A 16,833-nucleotide genomic window follows, 5' to 3' on the forward strand; every position below is an offset into this window, starting at 1 on the left:
CTCATCCAGTTCCAGCCCCCTACCACAGACAGGGACACCTTCCACTAGACCACATTGCTCCAAGCCCCGTTCAACCTGGCCTTGAACACTGCCAGGGATGGGGCAGGCACAGCTTCTCTAGGCAACCTGTGCCAGTGTTTCACACCATACTTCCTCACCTCTGTGCTCCCACTTTGCTGACAAAAGACGATTAGGCAAGTGCAAGTCCCAGTCCCACTCCAGGGGAAAAATACGGATGCGAAAAAATGGTGCTGGATGGGGCGACTCAGATTCAGAAATAAAATGTTTTTCCAGAAATCAAATAACATGCTTGGCTGTCAAAAACATAGAAAATTTCATACAAGTGATTTAATATAAATAAATTAATAAATCTTTCTGCAACCCTGAGCACTGTAATAGTGCACTGCATTCTTACAGCTTTATACTCCAAACTGCAAAAGATCCAAGCTGAAGACCAAACCCAAAAGACTTTCCAGTCCTGAGGAATTCTGCCACCCTGAGAGGAATTCTGCCACCCTACTAAATGTTACATACAGCTGTGAACCAAAGAAAACAAATCCAATTTTATGTTTCCATTAATCAACTTGCTCCTTACAATCAGCCTTGTTTTGTTAACATAACCAGATAAACACGCACACATCTCATTAAGTTCCGAAGGAAGGCCAGCCAGCAAAATCTAGCAATTCATCAGGTAAAGTCTTCCATACTGAAATGACCTAAGAGGTTTTACAGGGCTTTGAGCATCACAGCTGCATTAAATATCCTCAAACTCCTAGATCTTATCCTCCAGACAATACAGTTAGGCCAATTTCACATTTAATTTCTCACTCTTATAAAGTTTGACTTTTCCACCTCAGCATGCCTTAACAACTGAAGTCATTCCTTTGCAATAATAAAATAACTTCTTTCAAGGATATGAGAGATAATTTGATGATCATACTTTAAAACAGGAGGTTAAACCTTTTTACTGTAAAGTTCATGGCATAAATTATATCAATATATAAATGCTCTACAGCATCTTTAATACCATTTTGTACCACTGACTTCTCCCAGTTGGTCTGATACTATAATGAGGTAAATCTCAAGGTCAGAATTTGATAGCAGCATCTGTCTTTTCTTTCAGTCATTACTAAGAAAGAACCTTCAGATTGATTTTTTACAATAGTAATTTAAGGCTTAGGCTTAGTTTGAGGTCATATCCAGTAATTTTTGGTTTATTTTAGTAAAATGTAGCTTTATGGTGTTAAGAATAATGATTCCCAGTTCTAGACATTGGTGGACAGCATTTGAGTTTCATAATTAAATGTCATGTAATATGTGATTTTTTTTCCTCTTGCTATTTTTTCAATGAAAGACAAATATTTTCTTGCTTAGTGGATATAAAATAAGAGCAGTGATAAGATCCATTTTGCAAACACATCTGGGTGAGCACGCTTTTGCTCCTCTGAGTGGTTCTTTCTATAGGGCTACTCACATGAAAATGCTGTTCATGTGGATGTGCAGCAAGTTACTGTCAATACATGATTTCAAGACCTGGGGACTGAAGAAGTTGGCATCAAGTGGCCTGAGACTTGTAATAAAATGGTAGAAGCTAGTGATACAAAGGCAGAGCAAAGGCAACCCAGATTGATTAATAGATTCCTGGATTTGCAGCTGTTACAGTAGACACATTTCTTCTGGCTTCCTGTGGTTCTTAATCAAGCTAAGCATCAGCAAGAGGCACATTTGCAAAAGCATCCTAAAAAATGTGAATATATAAAATGATGCACTTGTGTTTTTATAAACATACTGGTAACTATCTTTTAGTAACTAGGGAGCTGCATACATACTCCCCGTGTGATTGCATAGATACTGTTTAGATGTCTCCTGTGGAGATTTGTTATCTGGTAATACAGATTTTTACTATCTCCCAGAAGTCTTGCTGAAAAAAATAATCATGAAATGATTGTTCTATATTCTCTTGCTATCACTCTTTTTCCATTTCCACCACCCCCTGAGCTGCTCACCACTATAAAAGAGATGGTTACATGTTTCAGAAGTGTATAAAAGTGGCTGAAAGTTGAAAACTTCCTTTCCTTACCTTTCTTTGAAAAATGTCTGGGGTTGTGTTTCTAAACTTAAAGTCAAAACTACTCCCTGGATCTCTCTTTTATGACATTTCACCCCAGAGCAAACACTTACTTGGCTAGGAACAGGGGACTGTAATGGAAATAGTAACAAACCTCTAAACTGCAGTAGTGCTATCAGGCATGATTACAATGGGTTTAGGTCTGAACTGGGAGCTCTCATCTTCAATTTGTCTATAAACTTTAAAGGTAGTTTCATATTTACAAAGATGGTGAAAAGATAAATTCAAGTGCAGTGCAAACTAACAGGCGACAGTATAGTACTCTTAAAGCCCAACAGAAGCAGCGTATCAAAACCTGGTGTAAAAAAAGGGTCAACGATAATTACAATGAAGCAGCTTTACTCCTTCAGCATGTTCAAATATACACAAAAAAAAAAAAAATGGAGCACCATTTGATCACAAGATATTAAAAAAGGGTAAAAGGAAGGAAAAAAAGGATAAAAATGGAAGGTTTGTGGTCCGGATGGAATACACCCGAGGGTGCTGAGGGAGCTGGCAGAGGTCATTGCTGGGCCACTCTCCATCATCTTTGGTAAGTCCTGGGAAACAGGTGAGGTGCCTGAGGATTGGAGGATGGCAAATGTCACACCGGTCTATAAGAAGGGCAAGAAGGAGGACCCGGGTAATTATAGAGGTCAGCCTTACCTCCATCCCTGGAAAGGTGATGGAACAACTTATTCTTGACACCATCTCTAGACATATCAAGGATGAGGGGGTCATTAAGAGCAGCCAACATGGCTTTACCAAGGGGAAGTCATGTTTGACCAACCTTACAGCCTTTTATGAGGAAGTAACTAGGTGGCTGGATGACGGTAGAGCAGTAGATGTGGTTTTTCTTGATTTCAGTAAGGCATTTGATACTGTCTCCCACAGCATCCTCATAGATAAGCTAAGGAAGTGTGGGCTTGATGATCAGGTAGTGAGGTGGATCAAGAACTGGTTGGAAGGAAGAAGGCAGAGAGTTGTGGTCAATGGGGCAGAATCTAGCTGGAGGTCTGTGACTAGTGGAGTCCCTCAGGGGTCGGTGCTGGCACCAGCGCTGTTTAATATTTTCATCAACGACCTGGATGAGGGAACTGAATGTACCCTCAGCAAGTTCACTGATGATACTAAACTGGGAGGAGTGGCTGACACACCAGAAGGCTGTGTTGCCATTCAGTGAGACCTGGACAGGCTGGAGAGTTGGGCAGGGAATAACTTGATGAAATATAACAAGGGAAAGTGTAGAGTCTTGCATCTGGGGAAGAACAACCCCATGTACCAGTACAGGTTGGGGGCTGACCTGCTGGACAGTAGTGAAGGGGAAAGGGACCTGGGGGTCCTGGTGGATAGGAGGATGACCATGAGCCAACAATGTGCCCTTGTGGCCAAGAAGGCCAATGGCCATCCTAGGGTGTATTAGAAAGGGTGTGGTTAGTAGGTCAAGAGAGGTTCTCCTCCCCCTCTACTCTGCCTTGGTGAGGCCGCATCTGGAATATTGTGTCCAGTTCTGGGCCCCTCAGTTCAAGAAGGACAGGGAATTGCTTGAAAGAGTCCAGCGCAGAGCTACAAAGATGATTAAGGGAATGGAACATCTCTCTTATGAGGAGAGGCTGAGGGAGCTGGGTCTCTTTAGCTTGGAGAAGAGGAGACCGAGGGGTGACCTCATCAATGTTTACAAATATGTAAAGGATGAGTGTCAGGATGATGGAGCTAGGTTTTTTTCAGTGATGTCCAGTGATAGGACAAGGGGCAATGGGTGTAAATTGGAGCATAGGAGGTTCCATGTGAACATCAGGAAAAATTTCTTTACTGTGAGAGTGACAGAGCACTGGAACGGGTTGCCCAGGGGGGTTGTGGAGTCTCCTACATTGGAGGATATTCAAGGCCTGCCTGGACAAGTTCCTGTGTGATGTACTCTAGGTTACCCTGCTCTTGCAGGGGGGTTAGACTAGATGATCTTTTGAGGTCCCTTCCAACCCTTGGGATTCTGTGATTCTGTGATATCCTTTTAAGTGTCACAAGTCCTCAAAAGTTGTCAGTATTTTAAAATCTTCATATTAACTATGGATATAACAAAAGAAAGCTGGACTAAAGTTCCATCACAAAATTGGGAAATGTATTTTAGTGCCCTTTAATACTAAAATATGGTCAATGTTAGCTGAGAAACTTAGGTAAGCATTAATTTATGCTTTAGGTTAACATTAAGGCTTTTTCAATGTATACTTTATGATAGAAAGAATATATATAGTTATAATTCTCATACTTCAGCTGTGCATAATAAAGTCAAAACATTGTTTCGATGCAGACTCCATACCAGTTTGTTCTACATGACAATTACTTGCAGATATGAAATCTTAGAGAGGGAAGAAAACCAAACCAAATAAAACCTAGACACTTTTCCGAAACAGCTAAGAACGCATAGAATTAAATGTTGGCTCTTAAAATGAGACCACCTTATCACAGGCTTCACTGAAGACAGAACTGGATCCAAACCATTCAAACCATTCTGGGTTCCGCTTTGTACTCAATAATTAAAAAATATTCCTACTGTTCATAAATGTTGAATCCATCCCACAGCAGAAAGCACCTTTTTAGATGATTTAGCATACAGATAAAGTTATTACAATAACTCAAAAAGATATTTTTCAGCAATAAAATATTAATGTGTAGAATAGTATTTCTTGCTACCAACTTTTACTGAAACTTCACCAGCTGAAATATAGACTTAGCAGTGAAATACAATCCTCACTTCATTCAAAATGCCATTTAAATTCACCTCTTCAGTAAAGCACATGCCTGCTCACTTATTGGTAGGAAATGGCAGAACATTCATTGTAATAATTCACTCTAAGCTCCGGATAGAGAATTAAAAAGACCTGCTCTAACCATCACCATTCAGGATTTTTGAGCAACTTTTGCTGTGTATTTAGAAGCTTCAATTCCTATCTGATTCATTGTATGTGTATGCGAAAGGGGAAAAAAGAACAAGGTCACTGATAGGCACCTGGACATCTAAACTAAAAAAAATCTTTTTATGCATACTTGTCTCAGAGGCATCTGGAACTGTTTTGATGATCATCACTTATTACTGTCATAGACCCAAGCAAACAAATAGCTAGTGCTGTGGCACCGATTTTCACTACCTCCTGATACAGACAATGCCATTAACTAATAAGAAGTAATAAAATCCACACTGCTTAATTAAGGCCAGAAAATTAATTACAGAGAAACAATAGGTGTGCACACTTAGCCACACATAAGTTGATATGTATGTACAGTATGCATAGGTAACACTAACTGCTTAATTTGTTTCCTTTAATACCATCGTACCAGTAACATTCATCACTGATTCTAGTCAAATTCAAATCACAAGTACCTTAACAAGACTAATTTATAGTCTCAAGTGGTCTCTGAAATCTTCCACTGAATAATCTTCACTGTTCTGGTTACCAAAAGGTAAAATACAGATTTTTGATACATACAGAAACTGTGAAATTATTTCATATTTTTCCATTAGGAAAGTATCTTACATTAGAGTTTTGATGGTTGAACTTTCATTTGTTTCTTCTTTAGAACAAAGTGAACAAATTACTCTTTACTTTAAAGCATTATTAAAGGATATTTCCATAGAATAAATAAATTATATTCCTGCACACAACACAACATGTACCTGCCCCAAGGTCTTTGACACATAAGATGTGATGTAAAATTTTTGTCACCCAACCACAGTGACAGCTCAGGAGATTTCACAGTAACTTTGGACACATCACCTCTCTTCATCTGCAGGATTGGCAGAGGAACTTACAAAAATATTTACGAATAGCAAATACTCTTGCTTTTGGCATACACAAATTTGCACCAAATGTCAGGTCTCATGTTCTGGTGGGGATTTTTTGTGGGTTTTTTTGGTTGACTGGTTTTGGGTTTTCTGTTTTTGAGGGAAAGACACCGTCAGCCTATTTGGCAAAAATCTTCATATCTCTAAGTCATGGCTCAAATAATGTAGAATAGATAGCGTTCCGTTACCTAATTTCCAACAGTATAGTTTTCAGGGATGAAAACTATAAATATTTAATAGTATTTATAGAAGTCTAAATATCTAGTATGTGTTTCCAAAAGGTCATTATGTTCCTCCTTGGATTTAGAAGAAAAAGTCTTCAATTTGATCACAAAAACTCAAGTGTATTTCCTGAAAACATTTTCTACTTTCCTCTGAAGTGGAAGTATGTCTGACTAGTATATAGAGTTCTCCGCATACAACAGAGAACTTCTTACAGCTCCCTGCTCCAGAGCAGTTACATCTTCCACTATTCTCAGGAGCATTCAATCATCTGTTTAACAGCTAGAACACAAGTCAGAAGAGATGTGGTAGGAAATGCATGGAGGGGCTCGTTGGGACCTCCAGTCTTTTAAATCTCTTTCCGAGCCTAAAGTAAAAAGAAATACTTGCTTAGTTTTGGTGTTAGAAAAGATGATTTCTCTTTCAGCAAAGACTCTCAGGATCCCATTTCAGGGCACAGTATTCTGAACTTTTAATAAGGTTTGGACTGTCCTACTGTAATAAGGAGGCAATCCTGACATGACCACTCAAGGTTAGCATTTCGAAAACCTTCATTAAAAAATCTGCAGTTTTACCAGAGTGATTCATGGTACGCTGCCTTTACTAATTAAATTAATAGCTACACTTGCTTACTAAAGAGATTAACTTATGCATTGCCCTCACTAGATGGGTTAGTTGCTAGGCAGCTCTCACTGGAGATTTGCCACTGTGTTCTTATCTCTGAGGACAAAGGTTGCTATGCATCTTTCACTAGTAGAATGAATGCTACACTGCTCTCACTAAGAGCATTCATCTCCGTCTTTATATCTCAATTGCTCTCCTTTAATTATTTTAATCACTTAGTGCATTCTACTGTTGCAATGCCTATTTAATCTAGAGTATATTTTTACTTGTATGATATGGAATTGCTTCCATTTTTTCCTCTCTTGCCAGTTTACAACCTCAAAATTTATTCAAAGTCACACATGAAGCTTTTGCACCTGGAAGCATACATGACTGCTGCTGCAGTAACAGTCTGATATTTAAGCCCTTCTCAATATTTTTTCCATCCACTGAACTGTTCACTTCCAAATATTTACTTTGTTTATTTTATTCCATACTTCAGTTCATATCTAGAAAGCTGAACCTTTTATTAACATCCTCACTGTGCCAAATGCCTAGTCAATATAAGCAGCACAGTTCCTGTGACTTCACTGAGAATATGATGTATGCCACCAACATGTTTCCTTTTCTACTGAGCAGCTGGGCCTCCAGGTGTACAGATATGGGTGTACTAACACCCTTTGCAGTACCCAGATGATTTCCAAAGAATGAGATGCCAACATAATTTTCGCATTGGCAATCTGACCTACTTTTCCTAGTGAATAGATCTGCATACAGCCCACATTCTTGTGCCATATCAGCATATCCATATCAACATTAGCAATATCAATAGCAACATGTCCATATCAACAGTTTAGCTCCAACAGATGTCAGCAAAGCTGAAAACACAGCTCCTCATCTCCAAAACAAACCAACTCTAAAATAGGAACAAGTAAAATTCTCAAGTTTAAGCTGCAGCTAGAATTCATTCCTGGACTAATTCTGTCACATATTCTTAATAAAACAACACAGATCTTAAAAGTGGTATGCAGATCAGTGTTATACAGAACATGCTTCCACAGGCTCTAGTTGTAAGATGATGTAGTGATTACTGAATGAAAGGAAACTAATCACAGCTAAAGAATATAGCCATTTTTTTCAGTTAACTTCTAAGTTATGCAAAACCTTATTTTAAAATGTATTCTTTAATTGATTTGCATTTTTTTACAATCATGCCACTCAAACGTATGCCAACCTGTGTTCTGCTATTTTTCTTTTTGTCATGCTGCTCATTTTATCCACTTTTGAGTACTCACTATCCTCTAGAGCCTCTAGAGCAGCGTTTGAGTGGATGGCCCAAACTCTGGAGACATTGAGACAAAAACCCTGAATAATTAATATCTGTACAAAATCAAATTCCCTTTTTCAACAAAGTAAGAACACAATTCGTATTCTTTAAAATGAATGTGAGTAGAATCAAGTTGGAACATTATTTATAAAAATTTGCCTACCCTTTTACCCAGTTGTGAGAATTGGCAAGGTTTCTTGTAATTATACAGAGTCAAGAATCTGTCAGCAGCAGTGCTTTCTTTCCCCAAGAATAAACAAATAAGCTTATCTTGCCTATGGATAATAGAAGAAACAAGAACAGGAGTGGAGAAAGTTCGACAATTCTGCCTCTGAAAAGGTAAAACTATGGATATTTTAAGGCTAGACTGAAAGAAAAGAAAGGTAAGTGATAATACCACAGGTTGAAAAGAAAGATTTTTGAAAGGAAGATCAAGTTGATTTCATAACAATACTAGATCATGCGTTTGTTTTTAAACAAAATATAAATCTTGGTGTTAGATGGCTTCAAGAATTTTGACGTTTTTCAGCATTCAAGGAATCGGAATGCAAAAAAAAAAAAAATTAAAAGAAAAATCAAACAATCAATTTCTTTTTCTGTAAATACCAAACAGATGACTGCTCAAAAAAAAAAATGAGGTAACCACATTCCTTGAAAGCACCTTTCTTTCTTATAATATGTCACCATCTTTTGACATTTCATGGAAAAACATTCAATATATTCAAAAATTTGCCTGAAAATTTACCTCTTCTGGGACATCAGTGCGAAGGATACATGCTAATGATGCATTAGATACTGTGAAATATTTGAGACCGACACACATAACTTAAACTGTAAACTCTTTTATTAACAGTAATCATAGAATCATAGAATAGTTAGTGTTGGAAAGGACCTTAAGATCATGCAGTTCCCCCCCCCTCTCATGGGCAGGGACACCTCAGACTAAACCATGTCACTCAAGGCTCTGTCCAACCTGGCCTTGAACACTACCAGGGATGGAGCATTCACAACTTCCTTGGGCAACCCATTCCAGTGCCTCAGTACTCTTACAGTAAAGAGCTTCCTCCTTATATCCAATCTAAACTTCCCCTGTTTAGGTTTTAACCCGTTACCCCTTGTCCTGTCACTACAGTCCCTAATGAAGAGTCAAAATACTAATAACAAATACTATGTTCTGCTACTCAAGATAATTAAACATTATCAGAGTTTATGATGTATGTATGATAAACATCTGACTGTTGTAATGATGGTAATTGTAAAATAACCCAGCAATATGCTGATTCTCAGCATGTTAATATGGCCTTTAAACTCACTCCCTTTTCATCAGCTTTTAATTTTTTTTATATAGGCAAGGACATCCATATCCATAGGCTTTGCTACTTCAGAATCGAAACTTTGGCCAAAAAAAAAACCTCAACACAAAATCCAAAATGAACCAGAACTGTTCACTTTTTCCTTGGTTTTACAACAGAACAGTTTAGAGACATCCAACTGCTTCAAAATTAATAGGAAGCTGTACAACAGATGACATAGAATGAAGGGTTTAGAATTCAGTATGATTGAACTGGTTTGTTTTTACTTTGAAACAAAACACTTTGAAAAGAGGAAGACAACAGGTTTTCTTGCCCACTTTTTCATAAGTCTTTTTTTTTAAGCAACTCTTTTGATGGCTTATTTCTCCTTGAAAGACTTTTCTCCAGAGCTCAAACTTTGAGCGCATGGCAAAGGTTGGAAGACAATGAAGCTCAAAGTCTCCCAGAGACTGCTGAAAGAGATTCCTCAACATCTGATCACGGAAATTCACTTTGTGACTGGCTCACTGATTACTGAGAAACTATAAACTGTTTTAAGATTGATGAATGAAAATTTCTTGTTCCAAATAAATAGGAAAACAGGGAATATTACTGTGATACTGGGAAATTGCTGTTTGCTCTATCCCAGAATTTCTTTCATATTAAGAACTTGATAAAGTTCAATTTATATCTCCCTATTTTTTAAATTTGTTTCTCTCAAAATGAGACAAACCTGTATGTTTAAATTAGATCTGACAGTAGTGCACAGAATTGTCATTCAATTTTATACACAGACAGCTTTTATTATGACCCAAGCAGACATAAAGGAAGCGTTCTCTAGCATGCGTAGGAGAAAGAAGAGGCCATATACTCCTTTATGAAACCAAAGGTCTTCACAATACTATCATCCTCAAAATAGCCCCAAACTTCACAATCAAGGAAGTAACTGCTGACATGTTTTCTGTAGCTAAGAATATCTCCCATCAGTTTCTCTTTTAAGAGGAAAACCAATAATGACAATATCCATGGAGAAAGAGAGGTATGAAAGATAGAATTTCAAGTACTATCAGCCATTGTGCCTTATGTGAAACAAATTAGTTATTGGAGACAGTTTTTGTTTGTTTGTTTGTTTGTTTTAAAGGAGGTTACAGGCACTGAGATGAAACAGTTAGAAAGATGCAGAGGAGGCACACCATAGACAGAGATACTCAGTACTCAGAAGGACTTTTAAGTCCATAGAAACAGCATTCAAAAATGTCCCCTATATATCAACTGGCAAAAGAAAAAAGTTGTACTGTTTGTACTGTCTTCAGCAGGAAACTCACACAGATTACTGTGGGTCCATTGGCATGTTATGAGCCCCCTTGCTATAACATTGACTGAATTCAAGTTTTGTGTGTATTTCTATACTGATATTTAGAAAGCGCTATTTCTGAGTTCATGTGCTGATCTCAGTCTATGAGCTTGAAAAGAGTTATCACAGATCTTGTTCAAACCAATGTAAATTACATAGACAAGATTTTCTCTCTGTTCTCCCCCTGTTGCTTACCTTCACCTCAGTCACTGCTGACATCATTCAGATATTTTCATGGCTATAGATTTTGGAGTAGACACATCAGACCTTAAAACTTTCAATGAGATCAGATGATTACACACTTTTAAGTGCATAAAGCAGGACAAGTTTGCTACATCTGAGATGTCAGAACTGTATTTTATGACACTGCCTGAAAGATTGGGTATATGCTTTCTTTTTAAGATTATATATAGAGCTTCATAAATCAAATGTCTGAGTGAAACTTTTTTTATTCTCAGTAGAATACAAGCAGATATTTTTGTGATGATATTTTATCAACGTATCTGAACATCATGCTGACACCGTATTTTAAGAGTCCAGTGAGGCAAAAAAAGTGACAGTAAAAAGAATGTGGAATATATGTCAGAGCAAATAACTGAGGTAGCAGACAATAAACTGTAATGCAAATGTAGCTTTTAGCTGGGCAGGGGGAGTAGCACAAGACTGCTAATGTCTCAAAATTAGTATGAATCTAAAAGTATATAAAGGCATTGCACTATGCCATTCATGGCAAATAATGAGCCATGATAATGTTCAGTGATATATGAAGATATTTAGAAGATTCATAAGGGTTGTTTGGAGTAAGAATAGCTTTACAAACTGGTTTATATTGTCAGCTGAAATGTTTCTGAATCTGAAACTTCTTTAGCATTATTATACTTGCAAGATTACTGGAAGACAAGAAACTGTCCTCATCAGTTGTTCTTGTTTAAATCTTAATCATGCAAGATTACAGAGAGAGAGCTTTTGTTATAGGCACTCCTGCTAGAATTCATATTGAATATAATTTTGGAAAAGCTTGCTTTATTTTCAGAGTGAGAATCATATTTGGATCCATTGTTTTCTTTTTTTTATCACAATGATTAATCACAGAACTTTTCCAACTCATGTCCCAAAACTCTGAGAGCCTTTCCAGAACTGCAATAATTAGACACATTTTTTCCCTATGGTACACTTTTGATGCTACAGAGGCTACCAATACCATTTGAATCCCAGTCTCTACCAGATCATCATCCTAGCCAGACATCTTAATATGAGCAAGATAAATCCCTAAAGAACTTCAGAATTTTATAAACAAAAACACAGCATGGATTCATCAAACTTCAAATCTCAAGCTTAGCAGTTTAATCACAATAAAAAAGCACAGATTGATTTCAATCGCTTGATTGTCATAGAGTATATTTTAAAACATTTAGTATATTGGAAATCAGTAAAAATACCCAAGAACTTTCTTATCTCATCTTCTTCCTGTTCATTTTAATATGCAAGAACCAAAATGAAATTACAGGGGAAGCAAACATTTCTGAAAGACAGCCTACCTCCACTGAATGAACAAGACAGTTCATGCTCTCAGCAGCAAGGATTTAAACAAATATTGTCATTACAGCAAAAAAAAAGATTTACTCTACCTATAATGACAAAGAAATGGACAACTTCCTTATCTATAATCCATACAAAGCTGAGCAGACACTGTTCTCTGTGCAGCATTTAACATGGAAATTCCTGCATTTAACATGGAAATCATGACATTACAAACTACTTGATCGTTAAAGAACAGCATAACTAAAATTCTCCAAACTAGGATTTTGGCCAAAATATTTTTTAAAAACTCATTTAAAAAACAAAGCTTCAAATTTTCATTAAACAAACAAAACTACCCTCCACCTCTCAAATACTGACTCTGCTCACTCTCCTCTTTCTTTCCTGAAAAGATCATCTTTTAGAATCATGCAGCAATTCCCTCTAGAAGTAGCACCTTGTACATCACAACCACTTCTTTTTTTATTTTCTTTTTTTTTTAAATAGCAGCCATGATAATCCAATATCCTAAAAATGGCCCCATGCTCAGAAGGGATGTGAATCATCTGGTTCTTGGGTTCAACTGGACATAACAGCAGCCCATGAATCCATTTCAGACTAGAGAAAATATTTTGCTTTTCCTGTTATTATAATTACAGTACAACATCCCCCAAAAGCCTTAAAATAATGGCCAACTTACAAATTCAAATGAGGCGGTCAAAAAGAAATCATAGTCTAGTTACTGTACAGTGAAGTATGTGACTGTAAAGTAATTACAAAAGGAGAACAAATGATGTGGTTCACATCCATCAGATGAACAAATTGCTGCATACACTAGTTTTGACACAACTAACTAATGCAGTTCAAGCTCAATAAAAATATAGTGACTTTTTACAATAGAAAATTCATATTCTTTTATTTTCCCATATTCTTTCATTTACATCCTGCCATCTAAAGTACATTTTATTTCTGAGCTGACTGCTGAAAAATTTTACTTGTTAAGAAAAAAAAATCCCATTTCTTAATAATTTATTAAGTTTGGCAGGTAAGAAAGTAACAAACACCACCCTTTCTTGCAGTAACAAAACTTGGAAATAAATGCAATTGGCCCAAAAAACATTTCAGAAGCTACCTTCTTGAGCATTAGAGGATTCTTTTGACTTCAAATCAGAAAAACTGAACTGTAGCGTTTACTCTTGTCCTCATTTAAACTTAGTTTACTATCAGCTCTTCCAAGAAATTTGGAAGAAGAGATCACAGGTAACACATTATATTTGTTTTCTACCTTCTATTTTTAGAGCAAGGCTCTAAATCAATCATAAAATTGACCCCTGAATATGGATCTAAAAATTTCTAACTTACAGAACTATTTTCCAGTATGTCTGTGTCTGAAAGAATAAAATCAGTGTGTTAGCTTTTACTCCACTCACAAAAAATGCCCCTCCTTAAAATTTTGTATGAGAAGAATTATTACTTTCAAATGCAAGCTCCATTATTGATAAAGCTTTAAGCAAAACCCTTCTTAGAAAAATCCCCTAGTGCCAATCAATGGGAACTCTGCAAAAGCATGATTTGGCACTGAACTTCACCACCAATGTTTTGTTTTCCTCTCATTCACTGTTTTGAAATGGCCATGCTATCAAAATACTTATTTTAACACATATTTTCACACTATTTTTTTTCAAGAAAATTGTTTTAGTAACTTAGTTTTAGATAAATAAGACTTAAAATTATTTGTTATACAAGTTATTTTCATAAACATAATTTCTCATGAAAAAAGCAACAGAAAGGAATTTCTCCCACTCCCTTCAATGCTGCAGGTGTGTCTGAGTCTCCCTGTTTCAGGAAACGGGTGAACTTTAGCAAAATAAGTGCTTAAATTTTATAAAATTTTATTTGCTGAAATGGATCTATTTTATTTTCTGTTGGGAATCCTGAATCTGATGTTATTTTACAACTTGACTGCATACAAAATTAATTTTAAAAATAAATACAATGTTGTAAAAGCCCAATCTAACATAATCATAAACGATGAATTAATTTTATTTCAATGTATGCCTTCTTTTTTACCCCAACACTGAAAAGGAAAATAAAAACCCTCTAGATTTTCTTAAAAAAAGAACAAATGTCACAGCTGCTTAGAAGCAGTTACTCGTATCTTTGCAAATAATGTTTTCTATGCACTTCATGAGCCATTAAAATGATCTAATTTATGAAATGAAAGGATTGCTATTCCAGGGACTGAGCTTGCTCAGTCCCTGTGCTATTTATGGTGCCAGAACACTCAATGTTAACTGGTGACTGAAGTCTCACAGTAGCAACTGGCATTTCATTTAACCTTGTTAACTAAAATAATGATCTCTGCAAATCACTCATGCCATGTTGAAGCAAATCTTCGCCTTGATACTGAAACCTGAGCCTGCAAAATGACATGTCTGTCAGTTTATGAATGATACCTCCAAGCTGTACAGGGAATATTAAAAGTGTGTGGCACAAATTCACAATGGGTATGCATAGCCTGGTGATAGAGACAGCTAAAACCCACTGCTTTCTCTTATACTGACATTCACACAAACAGGGAAAATCACCCTAAAAATAGTTATCTATGTCTTTATCAAAAACTTCAGGCAAAACCTGCCAATATTAGAACTGGTTTGTGATTTTTTTCATTCATAAAACTGAGGCCAGAAACTACCTTAATCTTCCTCAGCCCTCTCTGACTTGAAGACACTATCAAATATAGAATGCATGTTTATAAGAGCAGAACAAGGTTGGACACCCTGTTTGGGGATCACACTTGCTTCATTTTAATTAAGGAATGCTTTGCCCAAGTTTCCCAGGTTAATACAAGTCTAATTGAAGTCAATACTAAGTCTAACACATTGCCATATGTGCAATCTAAATCATATCCTAAGCTCACCTCAAGTAGATGAGAATACAGTGGATGGACCTAATAAAGCTTGCAATGGGACATGAAGAGTAAATGTCTCTTGAGATGTCCAACAACCAGCACCAGCAGACAGTGCTAAGAAATGAAAATAGAAAAGAAAGATATATAGCATCAGGAGTCAGGTACAGTCAGTGAGTTCAATATGAGCTCCTCTGGAAGAGATGGGTTAACTCAAAGTGTCCTCTGTGACTACAGTGACGCCTCCTGTTTTAGGCCTTAGTCCTCTCCTTCCCGAGCAAAGAATGCCTAAAAATCCCAAGTGCTAAGGCCACCCACTTCTGCATCTGGGCTTCTGGACAGAGAGAGGTTAATTCCTTTTAACACACAAAACCCAGTGAAGTTTGTGTCTTCCTATTCTAAAGCAAAAAAGCAGAAGAGAGGGGAAGAAGCAGTAGTTAGGAAAAAAAGCACAGAAGCTACAATTTAACCATCTGTGATTACAACAGTTTACCAGAGGGCATTACAGTGCTTCAGGTAGACAGCCAAGAGAGAAGGTACAAAACTGCATCGGTTTCAACCTGTCAGACCTAGAATCCAATTCCAATTTAACAGTAGTTTAAACACTGGAAGAGATTGCCATCGTTGCTCCTCAACAGCCTTAACCTCCAGAGCTTTCAAAAGGATAGTGAAATGAACTATTAGCCATTCACCTTGGAGACCTGGGTACAAAGTTAAGAACCAGAAGGCATCTAATGAGGCTGTAGCTTTTTTTCGGGTCTGCAGCGGGCTCTAATGCCCCTTACACATTCCTCCACTTCCTTATATTTCTCTTCTTAGGTTCCCCTGCCTCCATTCAATTTTAAGTGAAAATTCAAGCAGTCAGGAGAGTCATATAATCCTCCTTGCACTGGATGTTTGTGGCTGTCAGCAATGTTGGAGGAATGTTAGTTGTGGAAAACAAAGCTACCAATAAAAGATAGCCTTAAATCCATCCCAGATTTGAGCAGTCTTGAACACGACGGCTGGCATCTGAATTGCGATCCAGACAACAGATTTGCAAGAGACCATTATTTTACTAGTATTCTGTGTCAAACATCTGAGGTTCAAGATGAAGATTTCATGGAAACTGTAGCCAGATGACAAATAAACTATTACTATAAAGACAAGATAAATCAATGATAATTATATTCAAGAAATTATTCAGTCCAAATGGCCAAGTAATTTGTTCAATTTATATTTTGGTCACATTTCTAGAGCATGCCTAAAAAAACCTCTGCAGATATTTATATTTAATATTTTCTTTATCTGCTGTTATATTCAGTCTCACCTTTTAAAAATAAAAGTAAATAATTAAAGATTTACTTGTAATGATTATTTTTCCCATAATAAAATAAATATTTTTATGCAGGTGTCACATTTTCTATTCTAAATAGAATTATTCCGTGGTTTAAGATTACTAAAAGCTTAGAGGATGGTGTTTTCAATCATACTGCACCTTTTGTAAACTTTTTTTAAGTGGCAGTGCTGTACCTGGAACTATATTTTCAAGACCCCCTGTTTCAAAATCCACAACAAATGTAAAGGAAGGTACAGGGAAATTTCAATATGTCTCAATATACACCCTCTAGAGTATACCAAAATTACTGAGGTACATACTTGCTATCTTTGTAATACCGTTA

Source organism: Pezoporus flaviventris, unplaced genomic scaffold (genome assembly GCF_033815535.1).
Source record: "Pezoporus flaviventris isolate CSIRO_AGI_PZ_B2104156 unplaced genomic scaffold, CSIRO_AGI_Pfla_v1 ptg000002l, whole genome shotgun sequence".
NCBI classification, from domain to species: domain Eukaryota; kingdom Metazoa; phylum Chordata; class Aves; order Psittaciformes; family Psittacidae; genus Pezoporus; species Pezoporus flaviventris.